This window comes from Carlito syrichta, unplaced genomic scaffold (genome assembly GCF_000164805.1).
Source record: "Carlito syrichta isolate Samal-C Ts95f unplaced genomic scaffold, Tarsius_syrichta-2.0.1 Scaffold92616, whole genome shotgun sequence".
Lineage (NCBI taxonomy): Eukaryota > Metazoa > Chordata > Mammalia > Primates > Tarsiidae > Carlito > Carlito syrichta.
Window position 1 is genome coordinate 427,636 of NW_007036712.1, and position 23,449 is coordinate 451,084.

A 23,449-nucleotide genomic window follows, 5' to 3' on the forward strand; every position below is an offset into this window, starting at 1 on the left:
TTTGCTGAGTCCAAGCTGTGACTGGGTTGAGTCTCTGAGCTTTTCCTGTGACTGTGCTGAGCCTGTACTGAGTCACTGCTGAGTATGGGCTGAATCTGGGCTGAGCCTATGCTGAGCCTTTGTTGAGTCCAAGGTAAGTGAGTCTGTTTTGAGCCTGAGTTGAAGTTCGGTTGAGCCTGTACTGAGTCTAAGCTGAGTTTTGGATGAGTCTGGGCAAGCTGTTATTTCTCATGAAGGATATGGACTCCTCAGGACTGAGTCTTTGTGGTCACTCTCTTCCTGGGAAGGAAGACCTGGATTTGGGGATGCGAAATGTTTTTACATCTGCTGCAAGTACAATCCACTCCCAGCAAGAGTAATGATAAACAACTCCTTCATAAAATGTCATTTTCCCATTTTGTTGGAAAGTAAAAAAAAAAACCTATCCTCAACCAAAAAGGACAGCAATTTTTTTGAAGTGTTCAAGGAATGCATTAAAAAGTCTGAAAAGAAAAAAGGAAGATTTTTACTTTATGGAATTTGAATTCAGAAGATACTAAAAGTCTTAATGCAACTAATTCACTGGGAAATAGTTACTGGTTTAATTCACTAAGAGACTGTTATATTATAGCACTGTTGTTTAATGTAACGTTTTCCTAAAATATATTTAAATTTAAACAGTAACAGCTCGCTAAAAACTTGGGCCTCTGCCCAATAATTTGTCAGAAAATAATCCTTTCATTTAATTGTTCATGTTTATTCAAAAGTTTAGTCTACTGCTGTTATGGCAATAAAAACTCCAATCATTTTAAGGAGCATGTGTGTGTCTGCATGTATAACTCAAGAAAATGCAAAATTAGGTTACTATTGAACAACACAGTGCATTCTCAAATATCTCATTAAATGCATTTATAAAAATATCTATTGATATCACTTTCAGGAATTCAACAAAACATTTCTTAGGAAAATTTACCTGCAGAGGGTGAATTTTCATGTTCCTCTACAAATCTTTCACACTCATGAAATAAGAAGGTAAAATGTTTTAATCCTGATCAAATAGAAATTAACAATCAGATGTAGCCAGGCTGGGTGGCTCAGCCTGTAATCCTAACACTTGGGAGGCCGAGGCGAGTGAATTGCCTGAGCCCGCCAATTCGAGACCAGCCCAGGCAACTTGGCGAGACCTCATCTCTATAATAAATAAAAAGTTACCTGGGCAAGTCAACACTAGGGTGGCCATGAGCATGCCACTGCAGTCTAGCCTGGGGGACAGATTGAGACTCCAACTCAAACCCCTCTCCCCCCCAAAAAACAATCAGATGTGTTGAATTACATCATGTGTGGATATTGCCTTTCCTTTTATAAATCTGACTCTACCATGTAAGCACTATGTAAGGCTACAGAACTTAAAATCAGTTTATAAAAGATGACAAATTTGCTGAAGTTGTCTTCCATGTTTTTATGGAAAAAGGTGCATGCTCAAACCCCTTATTTCATTTTATTTTTTTAAAAATAGGAATTAGCTAAATATCTGAATCACTCACAGAAAAACATTTATTTTTTGAAACTTGGTGAAATTATACATTATTATATATTATCTATAGCATATATTATATGTCTGCATAGTATATATTATACATAAACATATTATATATATATTGGTTTTCACCTTCTAAATTGTGGGTCATTTGTTTGGTTTTTTTAAACATTTGTTTTAAGAATTTACTAGTAATAATGAATTGTGAAAATTTCTTGAGTATACTAGTAGGATGTCAACAGCATGAATTAAACACAACACCCAAATCCACCCAGTTGGGTGGTTCATTCTTCCAGTTCCCACAGATGAGTTTATTGTCAACAGTTGTCCATAGGAAGGCAAATTAGGTAAAAACATCTGCACTTTAATCCATCCATTCTACACTACAAACACAGTTTCCTTGTTTAGTCAAGAATACTCCAAATATCAGAACAATGAATGAAAAAGCATGCACTTACACTAAAACAAGAAACAGAAAACAGGACTTTTTTCTAAAAAAAGAAAAATCTATTTCTTGTTTCGAACAGCATGCAAAATAATACATTTTAATTATTCTGATTGTCCTTCTTTTTAAAAAAAAATACCTAATCTCAATTTGTAAACAAATGTTGATGGTTACATTTTATTCATTTTCCAAAGAACCTTAGCAAACTTTGACTTTTTCTCTGCATGCTCTCAACCCCAAAATCTCATTTCCTGTGTTGATGACATCTGAGAAGTTAGCTTTGATAGCTGCCTTTTTAAAGCATCCATACTAATTCAGACCTAACTAAATTTTACTATTGTTAGGTTAAATATATATATCCCTACAGGGCCTCCAAAATGTCAGATCATACCCACTGGGGTGGAGTTGTACGATCTGAACCTCGTGAAAGATGCAAGGAATTGCACAGTCATTAGACTGAAAAATAGTTTATTTATAAAGTAAATTGGAGAGAGAGAGAGAGAGAGAGAGAAAGGAGCTTCACCTCCCCAAGGTAAGGGAGGGGGCCAAAGCTTAAGAAAACAGCCTAGTCATAGCTCAAAGAACACATGGCCAGATCATAGTTTAGAAAAGCAATGGCAGCTGACTGTTTAAGTCGAATTCTTTTTAAACTGTCCCTTTGGTGGGGGAAGATAGTTAAGGTGATTGGGTGGTGGTCTGCTCCACATCATCAAGGAGGGCAGGGGCACACAGGTACTGATATCAGATGATGGACGGGAGACAGATGGGTGGGTTATCACATGACAGCTGCCATGTTGATGGGGTCTGTGTCATGAAGATCATAAAGAGCTGACTAACTTGTTTATGAAACCAGCTGGGAAGGAAGTTATAAAGCAATTATCAATAGCTACCTCTGAGAAATCAGTTCTGTCCTTGGCTAGTGTTTACAGGGTAAAATGATCTGTTAGAGAAACATGACAGATCTAGGCAATGTCAAAATGACTGCTTATTGAGTATATTGATTCCATGTTATAGCCTTTCAACTACATATATTAACGTTGTTTTTACTTACTATTGATTACTATTTTTATTACATTTGCTTTTATTCATTTTCTCCTCTTGGGTAGTGGGTAGTACATATTTCTGAATAAATGTCTTCATTTATTCATAAAAATAGTAGCTTCAATCATAGTTTGCCTGACTATAAGTTTCTAGTTGCAAACTTCTTTTTCCTCAGAACTATTTATTTCTGGGATTTTTTTGTTTGTTTTGTTTTGCTTTGCTTCTGGTAGTACTGCCCTGCTGAATTGGAAACTACCTGTCTTTCCTTTATAACAAATAGGTTTGTACCATTGTCTTTGGTGGTCTAACATGTGACCCTGATGTTTCTAGTTGTACTTTTTGTTTTTGATTGTTTTCCATTTATCTATTTCAGCATAACATGAGCTTTTAGAATAGAAGCACATTATCCTTTTAGATTTAGAAAGATTTCCCTATTATTTTTATGTTACTAATTACTTGAAATTTATTCAAACCACTTTACAGGCAAGTACAGTTATAAATATCCCATACATAATTGAATAGACTGCATAATATTCTCTAATTGCTATATATGTCCATAAAAATTAAAGTAGAAAATTATTTACTCAAATCTCCTATGTCCTTATCATTTTGTTTTATTTTATGCTTTTTAATTGTCTAATTTATTAAGTTTTTCATCCCCTCTCTTCCTGCTCTCTGTTGAATAAATTAAAATTCACCCTCCCCCTCTGCTTTTTTTCTTCTACCTGTTTTGAATCTATATATTCTACCACTATTTTTTTAGTGGTCTTCCTTGAAAGTTTATACTGCATTTTGCCTAACAACTTAACAAAGCCTAAAATTAAGCACATTTTAACTCCCTCCACAAGATAATACAAGGTCTGTAGAATGCTTTGACTCTCATTATCCTCTTTGTATATTTATTTTCAGTTGTTCACTTAGATTATCTTGTCTCCTTTCCTTTAATTCCACCAAATACATACAGATATTGTACATACAACTTTATTATTATTTCAAACATGTGATTAGATTCCCAGACATGTCATTTGCTTGCTAACTACTAGATTCTAACTACTCATGATGGCCCTCTGTAATCTTTTCCTTTCTTGCTATCCATTGTTAACTTATCTATTAACATTCCCTAGTGAAGGTTTGTTGGTCTTAATGCTCTTAATTTTTAAAGATTTTATTTTTCTGTGAATGACCACCGCAACTTCATTCTTGAAAGATGAGTCTACAATTCTTGGTTGGTAATTATTTCTTCTCAGAACTTTTAGAGTTCATCAGTCTCTACATTTCATTTTTTATGCTTGTTATTCCTATCTCAGGTTGCCGTTAACATTTTCTCTTTGATTCTAGTGTTTTAGCATTCCAATATAGTGTTGTCATGGTTGTACATTTCTTAATCTTTTACAAGAGACTTGAAAGTCTTCCTGAATCTAAAACTCTTCAATTATTGGAAATTACCATAAATTATCTCAAGTATTTTCTTTTCCCTCATTCTTTTCCTTCCAGAGTTCGGATTAGATATATAGAACTTACCACTCTCTTCACCCTGTAACCTCTTTCATATTTGCTATTTCTTTGTCTCCCTGTGGTGCATGCTAGTTATTTATTTCAGATCTGTCTTTCAATTTTCTGAGTTTCTCTTCACTTATATCTAATCTGATATTTCAAAGTCCACTTAACTCTTTATTTCAGTGATTCAATTTTCATTTATACATATCATTCTTTTTCAATTGTACTTGATAATTTTTATATAAAGAATAAGTCTCTTATTCTTTCCATTCTTCCTGTTATCTATTTCTACTATTGCATATATTTTTATCATATTCAATAGTTTGTTACTTCTACTGATTTCCCTTCATGGTCATTTGTTTCCTTATGTATTGTATGTTTTGATTTTCATTGTGGGCACAAATTTCCTAGAACTGGATTTATGAGGTTAGATGAGTGAATTTGAAATACATCAAATCTTAGAGTATGAATGGAGTGTTTGGTTCTCCCAGATGCCCCCAAATAGACACTACATAAAACATTTAGTGTGTGAATCTGGGAACCACACTCTAAGTATGAAGTTGACCAGTCCCAATTTATGGTTCAATATTCACTGGGGAAATTTTTTTGTTTAGTTTTTCTGTCCACAGTTCACACTGGAGCCAATGACAAAACCAGAAATATCCCCCAGATACTCTGTAGGTTTTTTTTTTTATATCATCTCTAGGGATGTTGCCTTTCAGAGGTCCTGGCTCTCAGTAGAGGACTTAGCCAGTTAATGCAGGCCCCAAATTATAAATCAAAATCCTGTCGACAGGTCACAGAGGATGTATGTGTATTTGTTTGCTTAATCTATGTTTATTTTTATTTTGCTTTTAATTGATAAATAATAACTTTACATATTTATGGGGTACAATGTGATGTTTTGATATATGTATACACTGTAGAATTATTAAATCATTCTAATTAACATATCCATCACTTCATATACTTACCATCATGTTGTGGTGCAAACATTTAAAATTTACTCCCTTTGCTATTTTGAAATAAAAATATAAAATTCTACATAAATTGGGTCATATATATGGAATGTCTCACAAATTTTGTATGTTAGCCTTGCTCAGGGATCATGCAAATCTTCTCTGTATTGTTTTAATGTTAGTATATGCACTGCTAAAGTGAATATGAGAATATAAGTTTATCTTCACTTTTCTGCCACATTTGTAATTCTTTGTCTATGAGACACGTTTTTGATACAGTCTTCAGTTTTATCTTCCTGTTAATTAATCCAATCAAATTAGCTCAATTCTGTTCTTTGGACCATCTATTGCATACATTATACCAAAAATAAAGTTTTTAATTTGAGGTTTTGCAATGATTCTTTTTGCTGAACACAGTATTAATGTCCTCAGTTTGAGGATAGCAATCAGTTTAATTTAACAATTTCTTCTTGCTTTTACTCTTTCTGATAATTGGGTTTCAGCTGTTTCTTGAGCTTTCAGTTTCTTGTCTTTTCCTAAAATATTTGGTAGCTCCCTTTGTGTACCCAGCCTGGGATTGAAATTCCTCTTTACACATCTGTGAAGACCCTATTTAGTTGCCTTCTTGGGTTCATTAAGCAGAAGGTGAGACATGTTCCTGGACAGGTGTTCCCCTAGCTTGCTTAATCCTCCTGGAGGTCTCCAGTTCCCCAAGGTGCTGCCCAGCCTTTTCACCCCAAGTGCCTACACACAACTGTCATCTGAGGACATGCTCTTCTGAAACTCACCATCTAGTTAACAGGCAGTGTGGGGATATGGAGGCTTTCATAAACCAGCCACTCTGTTTTGACTGTCTCCAGACTTAAAGAGACTTCAAGCGCCTACAACCAACTTATTTTTAGTCACTCTCTTAGTTGTGATTATTTGATAAGTATAATTAATTTTATTGTTATTTAAAAAGACAAACCTATTAAAGACTGCACATTAATGACTGCACTTAGAGGCTCCACCTCTTAACACTATCACATTGACAACACCTGAATTTTAGAGGAGACACATTCAAGCCAAAGAAACAGGTGTATTTCTTTTAGTATATTTCTACAATAGACTACTACTCGGGAATAAAAAATAAGGAACTATTATTATATACAACAACATATATGAATCTAAAAATAATAATATTGAATAAAAAAGCCAGACAAATAGGTGCAAGTACTGTATGCCTCCATTTTATATGAAATTCTAAAATGTACAAAATAATCTATAGTGGTGGCCTGGTGATGGGGAATGCTGGGAGAAGTGGGTGGGAAAAGGCAACAGGGAAATGCTCAGGAATGATGGATATGCTTATTATCTGGATGGTGGTGATGGTCTCATGGGTCTATACATACACTAAAACTCATCAAATTGCACACTTTAAATGTGTGCTATTTGGTATATGTCAGGTAAACCTAATAAAAAGCTTCAAAAGATATTCGGCACAGATGCTACTAAAGTAGCTTTGGCAATGTAATCATGGTGCAATATTCCTGGGAATAAGTTACAAGCAATAGTCCTGAGACACTGCATCCTACATGAAAAATAGAGATGTAACACATAATCTGCACAGTACCTGGCTAATTTTACATAACTATTAGTTGTTTTCTATTCTAACCTCATTTTCATATAGCTGTTTTTTTTCCTCCTTTTCTTTTGTATGGTGTTATAAATAGAAAGATTTCAGCATCTTCTAAGTGAATTCTCTAACTCAATGCCCTGCACATGTGGTTCATTGTTAAGTCTTTCATCACCTTAATGAAAACATAAATCGCAGCAATAATATTGAGATTCGCTTCATGTATTAATAGTTTAACCAGAATTTAATTAACTGAATTTATTACAAGACGACAGGTGAATGCCTGGATAGATTTAGTAAAATGGAAAGCACCTTCTCGACTTTTTTCCTAGTATCTTTCCTAGTATCTAGACATGCAGGTGCTCAGAAATTATAACTGAGTGTTTACTTTCCATAATAGATGGTAAAGAAATTACCTAAAGAAGTGGCGCATTTTGACTTCCTGTCAAGGTGACATGGGCAAAGGATCCTAGTCAAGGATCAAGATCTACCAGTTCCAGGCTCCACCCCTGGTCAATAGACAGTCACACCCTCCTGTCACAACCCTTGGGTAAGAACAGTCAAACAACACAACAGAGACAATGGAAGCCAGATCTGGGGATTTTGCTTGACATTTTGGGAAAGAGAATTATGCACACTCTTATTTACTCTGCAAATATTTGCTGAAAATGCACTACCTTCCAGAACCTCCTCTGTACTTTGGGGACAAAAACAAAAAAGATAAAGTCCTTGCTTTCCTGGGACTTAGAAGGAGGGAATAAACCAATAAACATCATGTTTCAAGTTACTATAAGGGCCAAAGTCCAAAATAAAGCAAAGCATTCTATTAGCATTGCTGAGTAGGTTAACCTTGACCTTGGAGCTGCCAAACAAAACAGTGCCTGAGCCTCAAACCAATATGGAGAAGATAGAACTGAAATATGAAGAGGCCAATCCCGATGGCATAATTTCATCACCTGTATCCAATTGAAAGGAAATGTTGGGCTTTATAAAGTAATGCGAGCCAACAATTCCTTTTTTTGTTAAAGTCCATTTGACTCGGTTTTCTGTCATCCGTAGCTGAGAGGTGCTTGCCAATGCCCCATCCTGGCATCCCTACTCAACCATTCAGTCCTGAAAAGGGAGCAGCATCTTCATTCTCACTGCCATGCTCCAGCTCCAATCCCCATGAAACTTGGGACATGGAAACACAGTAGAAGACATCAAAGGGGGTCCATCCCACAGGAAGCAATGAGGGAGGAAGAATAACTCTTTGGCCAGCCAAATCCATATAAGTAGACCCAGCAATCTTTTGGCATCACAGTTGAGTCATCCTGCTCCTATCGAGGCAAAAGGTGCCCATGGAGACTCAAGTATGACATCTCTGGAGGGAGAAGAAAAGCTGGCTTCTTCCCTAGAGAATACAACCATGGTTACATGTGTACTTTCATGGTGAAATGCATGCTAGCCTACAAGTTGTATCTTCCCACTCCCTTCTGCTTCTCCTGGCAATGACACACACAAGAAAAAGAATCTCTGTGTAGACAAACATGCAGCCAGTCTTCCAACAATGAATCCAGTCACTTACAAGGAGAACCACTGAAATCATTCATCATAGTAATGAAAATCTCTCAAAGACCAGGTTTTTAGGTTTACTGAGATAGATCAGTAGTTAATAATGAGCTACTGATGAACTACTACTATAAAGAACAGAAAATGTTTATGATCAAAATTTCACTTATGATCTAAAAAACCAACATTGTGTTTTATTAATCTTGTACTACAGTTTAAAATAGATCATTTGACTTTACCTAATAGGTGTTTGGCTCTGAAATCTGTTAACTGTGTTGTGTTCTATGTCTGAAATTTTTTTCCAGAATTTTCTTTGTAACTTAAAGAAGGCAAAGAGCAATTTGGTGTATTTTCTCTTATATTTTCCTAAATGTCCCTAAAACTGTATTCGACATTCCCTCTTCCCATGCTCAATTTTTTTTTAACTCTTAGCAATGATGGCCCCTCTCCTGCCATAGAAAAGAGCATGTTCTGAAACCTCAATGTTCACAAGCTGTTCTTATCGCAACTTCCATAAATCAATACTAACTGCAAAGATACCTAAGAATTGCATGTGCATAGCACCTTAGTAGTTCGATACCATTATACAGCGATTTATTTTTCATTTTTATATTGTTTTACTTTTGGTAATAACTTTCTTATACTCAAATTTCTAAGCATGAAAAACTCAACAAATGTAAAGCTATATAACAAATCCATAACTTTGATAATCTCCAAACATTTAAACAGACATCTACAGACACATACTATTTTTCTAAAATCAGCCAACTCTGAGACACAAAAGTAGCCAATAATCCTTAAAAGACTTTCTTCCATAATAGCAATTTTTATTGAAATGACTTTCTTTGACCTGAATGAAATTATGGAATTATTTTCAAATGCTAATTAGATTCCCATTATTCTATCTATTGGCCTTCAAACCTAATCCTTCTACCACCATCAGAGAAATGTAAATCAAAATCACAATGCAATATCATCGCACTCCTTTAAAAAGGCTTTAATCAAAAGGAAAGGCAATAATGAATATTGGTTAGGACTCAGAGAAAGGGGAACCCTCACACACTGTTGATAGAAATGTAAATTAGTACAGCCACTATGAAAAACATTATGGAGATTCCCCACAAAATGAAAAATAGAACTACCATATAAGCCAGCACTTTTTCTACTGGGTATAAATATAAAAGAAAGGAAGTCAGTATATATTGAAAGGACGTCTGCACTACCATGTTTTTTGCAGCACTATTTACAAGAGCCAAAATGTAGAATCAACTTTAGTGTTCACCAACGGATGAATGGATAAAGAAAATGTGGTATATGTACACAACAAAATAGTATTTAGCCATAAAAAAGGATGAAGTACCGTCATTTGCAGCAATAAGGATATAACTGCAGCTCATTATGTTAAGTAAAATAACCCAAGCACTGACAGACAGTTATCATATATTCTCATTTACATGTAGGAGTTTAAAAAGTGGATTTCATGAAGAAAGAGAGTACACTGGTGGTTATCAAGAGGCTGGGAAGGGGTGGGGCAGGAGGAATGATTGATTAATGGGTAAAAATATATTATTTCACAGATGAAATAAGACCTAGAGTTAGACAGCTCAGTGAGGTGACTAGAGTTTATAATAATCTACTATACATACCAAAATAGCCAGAAGGGAAGTATTTAAATGGCTCTAATAAAAAGACAAATATTTCAGGTGCTAGACATTGCACTGATTTGATCTTTATGAATTACATAAATGTAGTAAATTATCACATGTAGCCCAAAACTATGTACATCTATTACATATCAATAAAAACAAATAATAGAAAAAATTCCTTCTCCACAGACAAAAACCACTAAGTCAAATGATGGAACCACCAGTGATAGTTTCTGAAATCCACATCTTAACAGAAAGGCACAAGAATTTAAATACCTGACACCATTTATAATATCCCCTAAAATGATACATCCTAAAATGTTATGTTTGTCATGTTAAAAAACAAACTTTTTTCATGTTTCTTTTCATGAGTTAGATATAACTGACACACCCTCCATGTACATCTTATCCTGAAGTACTATCAAGTAAAAATTTAATAAAAACCACAGCCCAGATAAGATATACTACACCTTTTTTCATTTGTGATTTACAACCTTGTCGAAAATATTATGATTGTCTATTAAATGGATATATATTAACTATATAGGATCTAACTTTAAAATATTTAAAATATCAAATGTTTTATGTTTTAATTATTTCTCATATGCCTAGACTGAAAATGTCCATTATCTCACACCTAAAAAGGATATTTTTATCTCCTGTGTTCAGTCAGACTCCCAATTAAAGTTCATTATTGAAGATTACGTTTCTAATGAACCAGAAAGAAAACTTATTATAAAGCAACAACCAAACTAAGCACACTTATTATCACACAATACTATGTGTACATCTAGAGAATACGTGTGACTCTATGTCAAAGCATTATTTTCAAAAATTTAAAACTCTTAAACAAAGTTTTTGACTCTTAAGCAATATAGAACAAGCACATGTAAAAATTTATAAATTCATTAATGTACAATCCAGTAAAAGAACATTTTGAGAAACTACGAATTCACAGGCATTTATAAAGGAATATTAGAATGAGATTGCTAAATTACATAAAAACTGATTAGTGCCTACAGGAGTAAAACCTTTGTAGTTGTCTTTTGTACCTGAATAAAAGAAAATCATCAATTTAATAGACAACATAACAGTGTCTAAACTCTAATCACATAGTAAATGACCAAGTGACATGGGAGCATTGTCCTAGATAATTCAGCAATGATGGAGCCTATTTAACAATGCTCCTGTACAAGACAGAGGTCAAGCTAACATACTCTTTTTTGCAGTATTTACAAATTGTGTATTATTTTCTTAACTCTTGATAAAAGTGATTTAAAGAATGAATTCTACTTTGTAGAATTCAAACTAGGAAAAACATGTATCTGTATATGTTTCAGATATATATAATGCAGTTTTTAAAAAGTTATTCAGAATAAACCAGGAGATGTCTAAAGCAAGCAACACAGCTGCAGTTCTGCAGCAGGTGGAAGTGGATACAACTTAGAAGTTACTCTGGAGGACTTAGTGTTGTGTTTGGAAATCAACCCTCTAAAGGTTCTAATAAATTAAGTGGAGGAATACCCAAAAGGTTAATAATCCTTGTTACTCAGAAACCTGGAACTAGGAGTAAACCCTGGATCAATTATTTCCAAATTGTTTAAGCTATTTTACATGCTCATATTCAAACTGATTTTGATTTAAAGAAAAAATTCAACTTAAAATTTATTCTGTTAATTGAAATTTTTCTGTTAGTGAATATGTCCTTTTTTTTCTTTTCTTTTTTTTTTTTGGAGTCTCTGTCGTACAGGCTGGAGTGCAGTAGCATGTTCACGACCACTGCAGCCTCAACCTGCTGGGTTTAGGTGATCCTTCCACCTCAGCCTTCCAAGTAGCTGGAACTACAGGCACACACTACCATGTCTGGCTCATTTTTTTATTTTTTGCAGAGACGAGGTCCCATCAAATTGCCCAAGCTCATCTTGAATCCCTGGACTTAGGCAATCCTCTCGCCTAAGTCTCTCAAAGTACTGAGATTACAGGCTTGAGCCACTGTGTCAGGCGAACATGTCCTTTATAAAGAATTTTTTAATTTTTCCCCCAAGTCAGCCCAAAGAAAAAGGTAGACTTTTCTTGAGGCCCTTTTCTTGAGAAGCTTGAATTCTCCCCTACAACATGCTCCAGGTCTGGCAGTCACAGAATGCAACCATGGAATCGTTTGTTTGCTTTTGCTTTTGCTTAAAGAGTCTTCCAACAATTGTAGAGGTTTCAGGCCCCACAAAACCTAGCTCTAACCTTGCCTGTCACTCTGTGTTGAGCAGTCACATGACTATATAAGGTTTCTTTTTTGGAGAAAATGTTTTTATTTTCTATAAGTTTCCAAAAACATACCAATCTTAGTGTTTCTGGGAAGTGCATTCAAATACAACAAACAAGAGCCAGTTTACTAGTCTGTTAAAGGTTCTTTCCAAAAAGTCTGAGCTCAGATGTCTACTGAAACACTTATCCCTGCATCTGTGATGTCTCCCCCAACATGGTTCACTGTATTAGTGAATAGAGCCCCCATTCACCTGCCCAATGGGCAAGGCCTCTCACAGGCTGGCCCCCATACATGAAGCTGATTACCTTGGAGGATCAAACTCACTCTGACAAGCTTTAAGTATGCTTCTGAGGAAAGAAAAAACTATATCAATTAAAACATCAGCAAGATTTTAGGTCCTATTAGTCTCTAATAGTCTCCACTGGCCAAGATGAAAACTTCTTTGTAGATTTTATTGAACCACTTAGCACTCATGGCATTACCTGAGATGTCATGGGCTCACTTAGCAATAAAAAGTATTGGCAACACTTATCAAATAATTATAAATAATTCACTTCCACTGAAATGAAAATAATTCTGAAAAACAAAATCTTTGTGGAGACATATGGCAAACATATTATTGGGCACTCATTCAACTAAATGCTCACTATTTTATACTTCTTAGCAATGGTAGCATGTTGTTCACTGCATCCAGTCTGCATGCATTATTTTTACAGCAAGTAATTAAGGTTAATCAAGTTATCAGGTTAGAATAATTTACACACTGCAAGTATCTCATTATATCATACTATGTACATTATTAGTATTGGAAAAAGATAATACTGTGCAATAATTTATATTGCAGGATTATAAAAATATACTTTCACCAAAGATGACATAAAGTACTGCTTTAAGCACATACAAGAGCCACAGCTCCAAGAAGAAAGGGTACAAATCTTCAAATTAAGATACTGAGATGGTCATTACTTAGGTCAGGCACTAAGTATTACATGAAGATTATAAGTTTGTTTCCCATTTGGGGCAACAAAGTGGGCTTAATCTGCACCCCCATTCATGGGCTGAGACCTCTCACATGCAAGTATCTGGATTTAATGGGAGGAGAGGAGGAACCTATGGAAAAAAGCAAACCTACATTATCGCTCTCAGAAGACTAATTCAAAGTGTATGTCCCACCTGTAGTAATATCTTTTTTTACCCTTGCAATGGGAAGGGCACTTTCACAGGGAAAAACACAAAAAGAAACTTCTAAAGAAAATTACAAGTCCTGAGATGTGATGGTAAGGGAATGAGCCAGTCCTCACTGAGTTGAATCCTTGGATCTGTGTCACCTCACATCCAAAAATCACCAGAAACTACTAAAATTTCTAGCACTTTAGTTCTTTTTGGAGGGGTAGGAGAGGCAGCAGCTAGCAGCTATAACTTGTACTTTATCTATATTGGAAAAACAATTCAGCTGTAAATTAAATTCCAATCATGTTCTTCTTAATAGGGGAGGGTAAACGTGATTCCTCACAGGGAAGCTCAATTTACAGGACAGTTCTATAACACTAAATAAGCGACCAAAATGGGGACAGTTTCTTATTCTGATTATAACTCTTTTTCCTCCAAAAAAGATCATAACATGAAATAGCAGGTTTACAGGGATAATTCTAAAGTAAAGTGCTATCTCCTTCCTCCATTTGTGCCTCTTGGTAAGAAGCAAAGGAACCAACTACTGCCTACATACACAGCAACTTCTAGAAAACAAGACTAATTTGGAATCTGTACTCAAGCTTTTTTGAACTTTATTCAACTCTGTATAATAACACTCTCATCTTGACTCTCTGTATAATAACACTCTTATCTTGACTAAGAACCAAGAGTTTTAAAAGACCCAGGTAAGCTTTCACATTTTTAAAATATCAGGTCTTGTGTCATATTTTGGAGGGTGCAGTCCATTCCATTTGTTTTAGCTTCAAAAAGACATGGAGAATATAGAACTAAAAAAAGAAAATGAAAAAAGTCCATGGTATTGGCCAGTTAATAGCATTGCAGAATTCTCCTGACTTAAAATCTCCCAATGATTAAAAAGATTCATGTCAAAATGTATGTAATCCCTGACATGAAAAATGTTTCAGGCAAGTTCTGTTCCATGAGAGGTTGTCTTAGGACCAAACCCCATATAGGCTGACCCTCCTGGATGACTGAGAACCAGCTATATATAAGGTAGAAATGGCATTTTGAGTCAATTTACAAAGATCTTTACATTTTTAAAAATTTATATACAGTTCCCATTACTTTTGTATTCCTGCTCAAGAACATTTCAATTCTTTTAGGTTGTAAAGTCTCATCTGAAAGGATTATTTGAGTCTTTTTAACACTTCTTAGATAACCAAAAGTTAGCTATCAAAAAGCTTGAGTGGCACTAATGCTCATGATTTCTTGTTCAAACCCTAAATCTTGCCAGCAAACTCCTTTTTAGAATTTCTCAAATGATGGTACAGGCACTGGAAAGACATCTCTGCCATGACTTAGTAATAATAAATTTCAAATGCATGTTTGAAATATATTGTTTGTATACACATACATACATACAAACAATTCCCAAATATTCAGTGAAAGTAAAGTAAAACTGGTCAGAATTAGCTAATCTAACAAGATGAATACAATTCATTCACCATTCCATTGCTACAAACAATACTGTCAAAATGAGATTCTCAAGAAATTACCAAATGTAACTTGTCTAGCCTCTATCAACCCTAAAATCTATAAATTCATCTAAATATAATTTTAACACTTGAAGAATCATCAATAGCCATCTTTGTCATGTGGTGATCAACTTTAGTATCTAAAAATGTTCTTAACAAAGCAGATCTATTTATTGAACTTTTAATTAGGGTACTAAATACATCTAAATAAAAGAGGTTGATAAATGAAAACTAGCACCGATATCTCAAGAGCCAGGCCAAGACCCAGAGGGAGTTGAGCACAGAAACACTGGCAATTGAGACAGATAGCACATGGTCCCCCACAAACAGCACCTGGAGCATGTGACTTCCTGAGAGAGAATGCTATGGGTGAAAGGAGAACAAACCTTATTGAATTTCTGGGAATAAAATACAAATAGAAAATAAAGAATAATGAAACAACTAATTATGCCAATATTACAACTAAGGAAATAAAAAAGGCAACATAGTATTTTGCTTCTTTTTTGGGAAGTTTTTGAAGCTACATTTCCTCCAATGACTTAGTTTTTAATTGTACCTCAGCGGTCAAATGCTGAATGAATTGACAATTCATTTATATAAGCAAACCATTTAGTAGTGGTCATTTTTAATTTCTAAGGAGCGTGGCAAGTGCTCTATCGCAGAAGCTTAGGATTCAGTATTATGAAAATGCCTCATTTTACTCAATTAGTGAAGGTGGTCACACAAAGCTGAGTAAAAGCTGTATCTGAATCACAGGGCAATATCTGCTTATAGGAGTGACTGACACACACTAAGGCATTAAATGAGATAATATTAAGTGATGACAGTACAATGTCATCACTGCTGTGCCACATGCAGGGATGAATGATGTGCGAGGGTAACTTTATTTGCAGTGCTTTTCCCTTCAGGGCAAACTTCCTGATGACAACAGAGTTGGGCCCCCAGAAGCTAAATCTGAGTCCCCAGCAGCAAGGTCATCTCTAAACATGCCAACTAGCACTCTCTTGAAAAGCACACTAGGGTGTCCCATTCTCCACAACTCATGTTAAAAATTTTTGAAGGGGTTAGAAGAAGAAGAGAAGAACAAGGGCGACCTTCTTAAAATTCCTCAAGGAAAGAAAAGATCTGAAATGAAGATTTCGATGCGAATAAAACTTTTTAAGCTATTTTTTTTACATCAAAATGCCTTAAGGTGTGCTGAATCAGTTTGCCCAGCACCCTTAAATCAAGATTCAAACTGCTAGTCCAGAACTATGTCTGCACCGAACCAACGAAAATAAAAAACAAATCCTAAAATGCATAGACATCTTTAAAATAACTTGAACAGCAAGCTATGCTTCTCCTTTAAGCTAGAGGCGTCTACCGTGAGAGGGCTCTGTCCTTCCCAGAACACGCGGGGAATATCCAGACTTGCCATGAGCACTGCTGCTGAGCCGCCCGGATTCCGCAAGGTGCCAAGTGCACGCACCGACACTGGTGGAGGGCCAAGTCAGGGCGGCCAGCAAGTTCCACGTCTGACATAATTCCTATAAACGCAATTCTACTAAAAAGCAATGAGTGGTTGCTTTGGCATGCTCTCTCGTTATCTCAGGCTATTCTCGTGCAGCTCCCTCCTCACGGTTCCCAATATTCTCATGCTAATTTTAGGTCTCACTACGACTTGAGCTTTCTCAATGAATATTCAAAACAGCAGCCTAGGATTCAGCTCACAAAAAGTCGAAATATGCGTTGTGTATGTTAGACTTAATGAGAGGAAAAACAATGATAAATCATTCTATCTTAGCGTTGGGTCTTTGAGATTGTTTTGAATGCCTCATTTTCGGAAACATGTCAGAGAATCCACTTGTAAATATGAACTAGTAACAGCAACCCAAATTCTAAGTTGTCAGGGTAAGTTTTAAAAGATGTGCTGTACTCACAATGATCCCCTGCTACTCCTGTACTCCAGGTCTGCGCAGACAAAAGAGCGAGCGTCCTGAGAAAGGCTCCAACGCGGTCCATGTTCGCGCTCGCTGGGGCTCCCCACCCCCAAACTCGGCTCTGGGCTGAGGCTTCCCGCTCGCTCCCTCCTCTTCCCTGTCTCTCTCACAAATCCGCGCAGCCGGCGCTCAGCGGGGCGGGCTAACCTGTGGCCACACCCACTCAACGGCCCGCCCCGCCCACCCCGCTCCTCGCGCCGGGTGCCTGCGGAGCCGCGGGCTGGGACTGCACGGGGCGCCCCTGGTGGTGACGGGGGGAAGTGCGAGTCGGGACCGCGAATTACCCTCAACCCACATGGCTCCAGGTGATGCTGGAAGGAGTGGCTGCAGATCTGCCTCCGTCCCTCCCTCATCAGCCTATCGCCCACTCTCAACCGGACAGTTCAGTGTGCTTCCGTCTAAGGACGCCAAGCATCAGGACCTCAGTGATGCGTCAGTATTAGCATTGCATTGCCCTTAGTACTGAATGTGGACGCCCATAAATCTGTATTTTTTTTAGTTTAGTTTAAAAGGATAAAGGAGGACAGAAATAACTAAGGTTTGAAGAAAGTATTTACATATCATGAAAGCTGTTGTAAGGAAAATATTTTTGTTTTCTCAATGCACTTAGTGATTCATGTGAAAAACACCTCATTTTAGTTCTAGTGTCAACTTTTTATTACGTGTATTCCTAGTTGGAGATTTGGTAGTTGTGATCCGCAGATAAATAAAATCATAAGCAGACACCTAGGAAAAGGAATCCTAGTCCAAATATCAGCATAGAAAAAGTGAACCTTATGCTAAGTGTGTGAACTAAAACGATTTAATTGATGAATGAAAAGTTGTGTATGTAGTATTCCTTTTTATTCCAATCCTTTAATAGTAATTCCCAAAAAGAAACATATTGAAAATGATGGAATATGTAGAAAAAAACTGAGAAAAGGAAATTTTCACAGTATAAACATGGAATCCTGGTATCAGATGGCCCATGGAAAGAAGGGATCAGGGGTTTTAGGACTCATGACTTTGAAATAAGTCACCAGTCTAGTATCCTTCTCTACTTTCTGAAAAGGCTGTGTGCAGGTGTAAATGAAGGAATCTTGAGCACGGCATCCATGGATCAACACTATCCAAAAGCCCTGGCCAAATACAAGACAAATGTGTTGAGCCTAAAAGAAGGCATCCTTACTCCATCCAAAGTGATCAGAATATGAAAGGATCTTTAACCTTTAACAGGGGCACACTTGCCTGAGAACAAAGCAGAAAAGATTTTATTATTATTGCTATTCTGCAGTAACAAAAATAAATAAATAAATAGGACTATAGAATTGATATATGTTATCACGGCCACAGAGTTAAAACCAAAAGTGCTAAGAATTGTGCCAAAACATGTAGCTTCCAACCCTAGTTTTATAGCTCTCTCCACTCTAATTCAGGGCACCTGAAAATCAAGAACGATGTCCTAACCAGCAATCAACAGTTGTGGGGAAAACACTGACAGCAAAGTTGACTGGGAGAGTGCATTTGGTACCTTGGAAAAAAGTCACAGGCTGTAGAGTGACCTTCATCCATTTATTAAATATCAGACACTTCTCTAGAGCCTGCTACATGTCCTGAAATCTGAATATTTTGTTTCTAATTTTTATTTTATTTTATTTTATTTTGAGTTGGAGTCTCACTCTGTCGCCCAGACTGGAGTGCAGTGGCCGCTCCCAGCCACCGCAGCCTCGACCTGCTGGGCTCCGACGATCCTTCCACCTCAGTCTTCCAAGTAGCTGGAACTACAGGCGCACGCTACCACGCCCGGCTAATTTTTTTTTATTTATTGTAGAGATGAGGTCTCGCCTGCCCAGGCGGGTCTCGAACCCGCGGGCTCAGGCAATCCACTCACCTCAGCCTCCCAAAGGCGCGGGATTACAGGTTGAGCCGCCGAGCCCGGCTTGTTTCTAATTTTTAAAAGCAAATACAAATTAACGATTTACACTAAAGATCTAACTTAAAAAATAAAAATAAAAAACCCATATACCAGGCACTGTGTAATGTGTGTGTGTGTGCACATTTGCGTCGTGTGTCTGCCACCAGAGATTACAGAGAATACAAAAGAGAAATTAAAATCAGCCCAAGTCATCTGCCACTGCTCAGAAATGTACTTGTGGTTAAACATATAATTATAGATATAGGCTACTCTGCCTATGTGAAATTAAACACACAGTATCTCCAGTCCAATGTCATATGTCCTCAGACATACCTTGGTAACTCCCATGCACTCCAAGGCTCCTAGACCCGCCTGTGAGAGGAGGAAGGACCCACTTGACCATATGGAGTGAAATCCTTTCTCCAGGCTCTCCACGGATTAAAATCTGATTTCATTTATTTTCATTCTTCATTCAGTAATTTTCTTTCTATAAATTCTTCTTTCTACATGTTTTATTTAAATCTGGGAATACATTTAATTTTACTCTCATAATGGGGACAGATATGCTGTTATATTCTTTGAAAGTTAGAATATTGTAAATACAATATAATAGTGTTTCTATTGAGTGATTTTTCTCAAAGACCCCTAAGTAATCAATCCTTATTAACAGTTACCAGACATCAACTTCAGAGAGAATGCATGTCACCTTCATGATATAGGATACACGCTGCTCAGTGTGTTTTCAGGTTCTTTTTGATGAGCTGTGTTCTCTATAATTAGTGCTTGGAAGCTGGGGTTTTAGCAATCAACAGATGATGCATCTGATAATATAAATTTCAAGCATGAGAATAGTCATATTTCTTCCAAGTTCAGCCTGCCTCAACCCAGGACTTTTTATGACAACCACTGATTGAAAGATAAAAACAATCCTGCCTGGCATTTCCAAAAGTGCTTAAGGAAACTTCCCACATGATGACATAGGCATAAACGCACACAGACACTTTTCCAGGCATCCTGGCATAAATAGAATCAGAGAAACTGAAAACTAAAACAGAGCTCAGAGTAAGCAAGTCAACGTTTCACCCAATTCAAATACACAACACGATCCTTGGACATTGATGTCCAGGTATGTCCAACGTCATGAACTACTGTCTCTTCCCAAGCACTAAGGCACACCCAGGAGGGCAGCAGACCACCAGAGTACTTTCTTTAACCACAATTTAAAAACCTGACAAATTCAACTACATGAGTTTCCAGGAAGGAAAAATTAAAATTTTACGGATGGCACAAAATATAGCTCTGCATTTTTCTTTACTTCTTTGGGGGAAGGGAGAGGGAGACAGAGTAGTATATCTTAAAAGGCATTCTTTTTTTATTTAAAATGAAATCAAAATCTAATATTAACATATAAAATTGTAAGCGTTATATTTGAAGGGGCAAGATTTCTAAATAGAATTTTATACTTGCAGTATGTAAACTTTACTTATTTCAATATAGAAAGTAAAAAAAATCAATTTAAATAGAGAGATCTCATGTAGTAAACAAAGCATTTAGTATAAAAACAAAATACCCATTTATATACTGCACCAATTGGAATAGAAACCAAAAGAAGATTAAAAATTTTGAGTTTAGCTGTTGAAAGTGTTAGGCTTAATCGCAAAAAGTTAAGAAATTCTTTTTCAGAAGTATGTACTCAAAATCTTTAAGCAATGGACTTCCCAAACAAGTTAAGAAGATGTAGTTAATGTGAAATTTTTGTTTTATTACTATATAAGACAAGTAATAATGCCATCTTTTGCATTCCATTCTAGATACATATCATATTCTTCACATTTGGTTGAGTACAACTGGCTGTAGATTCAATATGGAATCTATCTGAGGTGCTGAGTTGTTCACATATACTGAATATACACAATATTTGGTATGCTGCAATCACTGAGCAAAAAGCTTATTCTTCCAAGAGGCTAGAAACAGGAAAATAGTTGCTATGTCTTCGTTTTATTTGGGGTTAATGTTTGGACATTATTATGGACTGAATGTTTGTGCCCCCTCCCACAAATTCACATGTTGAAATCCTAACCCCCATTGTGATGGTATCCGGAGATGGGGCCCTTGGGAGGTGATTGGGTGAAATGGGTAAAACCTCTTCATGAATGAGATTAATGCTCTTATTAAAGATACTCCAAAGAGCTCTCTTTTCCCCTTCCACCACATGAGGACAGAGTGAAGACTGCCACATATAAACCAAAAAGCAGGTCCTCACCAGACACTGAAGTCACTGATGCTTTGATCATAGACTCCCTAGCTTGCAGCACTGTGAGAAATAAATTTCTGCTATTTATAAGCTATCTACTTTATGGTAATTTGATATAGAAGCCCTAAATGACTAAGACAGATATTAAATCATACTTATATTAACTTCATCTTCCTCTCTTTGAGTAAAGGTCTTGAAGTCCTGTAATATAAAATACTGCTTATAAATGAAATTTATGTTGATATGATTATTGTTTGAAGAAATATTACCAATTTTATTAAATTTGCATTTGAAACTCACTTTGACAAAAAAGCATTCCCCAATTGTGCAGAATTTGAGAAGATGGAAACTCACCAATTATGGCTATAATAAAAAAGAAAGATAATAAATGTTAAAGATGTGAAGAAAATAGAGCACTTTTACAGTGCTGGAGGGAATAAAAATGGTGCAGCCACTTTGGGACAAAATCTGGCAGTCCCTTAGCCATTTGAGAATCATTAAATATAGAGTTACTATCTGATCCAGCAATTTCATTCCAAGGTATGTGTTTTTTTCCTGTCTCTGGCACTGCCACCACCTGAGACAACAATTGCAAGCCCCAGGTAGGAACCTGTGCTTCTGATGGACTTGCTAGGATGGTTCACAAAACAGAGAGAAATGTTTACCTATGTTTGCTGAACGATTATTTTAATAAAGAATATGATAAACATACAGATGACCAGACAGCTGAAGAAATACATAGAGTGAGTTCCAGAAGGGGCCTGAGCACAGAAGCTTCTGTCCCTGTGGAGTTGGGGTGCACCACTCTCCCAGGACATAGATGTGTTTGTCAGTGGGGAAGCTCTACAAACCCCATAGTTCAGGAATGTTTCGAGAGGTTTAACATGTATTTGTGATCAATTATTCACTCCATTTCCAGGCCCCTCCACTCTTTAGAGAGTTGAGGGTGTGTGGCTGAAACTTTTATGCTTTTAATCATGCTTTGATCTTTCTGTAGACCAGCCCCCATCCAGGAGCCCAACAAGAGATGCCACATCAGAAAAAAAAGACGTACCTATCATCCTGGAAATTCTGAAGGATTTAAGAGCTTTGTGTCAGGAACCAGGGGCGGAGACCAGTATAGATGTTTCTCACTATTTCACAAATAGAAATAAAAACATACGTCCATACAAAAATGTATACGTGAATGTTCATAGCAGCATTACTCACAATAGCCAAAAGGTGAAAACAGCCTAAAATGTCTATCATTAATATGTGAATGAATAAACAAAATGTGATCAATCAAAAATGGAATATTATTCAACCTTAGAAAGGAAGGAAATCCGGATATGTGCTATAGCATAAATAAACCTTGAAAACATAATGCTAAGTGAAATAAAAAGAAAAATAAGATATCGTAAAATTCCACTTATATGAAGTACCTAGAATAGGCAAACTTATAGAGACAGAAAGTAGAATGGTGGTTACCAGGGCCTGGGAGAGGGTGGAAGGGAGTGGAAGAATGGGGAATTATTGTTTAAACAGAGTGTTTGTTTGGGATGATGAAAAAGTTCTGGAAATGTACAGTGGTAAAGGTCGCACAACATTGTGAATGTACTTACTACCACTAAATTTACACTTATGAAGTGTTAAAATGGTAAATGTTATGAATATTTTACCACTATAGAAAAGCTCAAAACTGGCTTCATGCATTCAAAATTACAACTTTAGTATATACATACAGATCTTAATGTAGATTGATTTTAGTTACTAAAATGTGACTGGGAGAAAAAGAATGGAGAGCTGTTACAAACTGCAGCATGCATGAACCTTGAAAACATGTTAACTGAAAGTAATCAGTCACAAAGGACCATGGACTGATTTCATTTATATGAAATGTTCAAAAAAGACAAATCTATTGAGGCAGAAAGTAAATTAGGGTTTGCCAGGGGTTGGGAGTGGGCAGTGAAAGGGTTGGAAGACTTTGGTTAAGTAGAGTAAGGGCTCTTTCTGGAGTAATGCAAATGTTCTAAAATGGATTGTGTTGATGAACGCACAACTCTATGAACACCAAAATTTATTAAATTGTACAATTTTAAAAGCTGAATTATATCTCAAAGGAATAC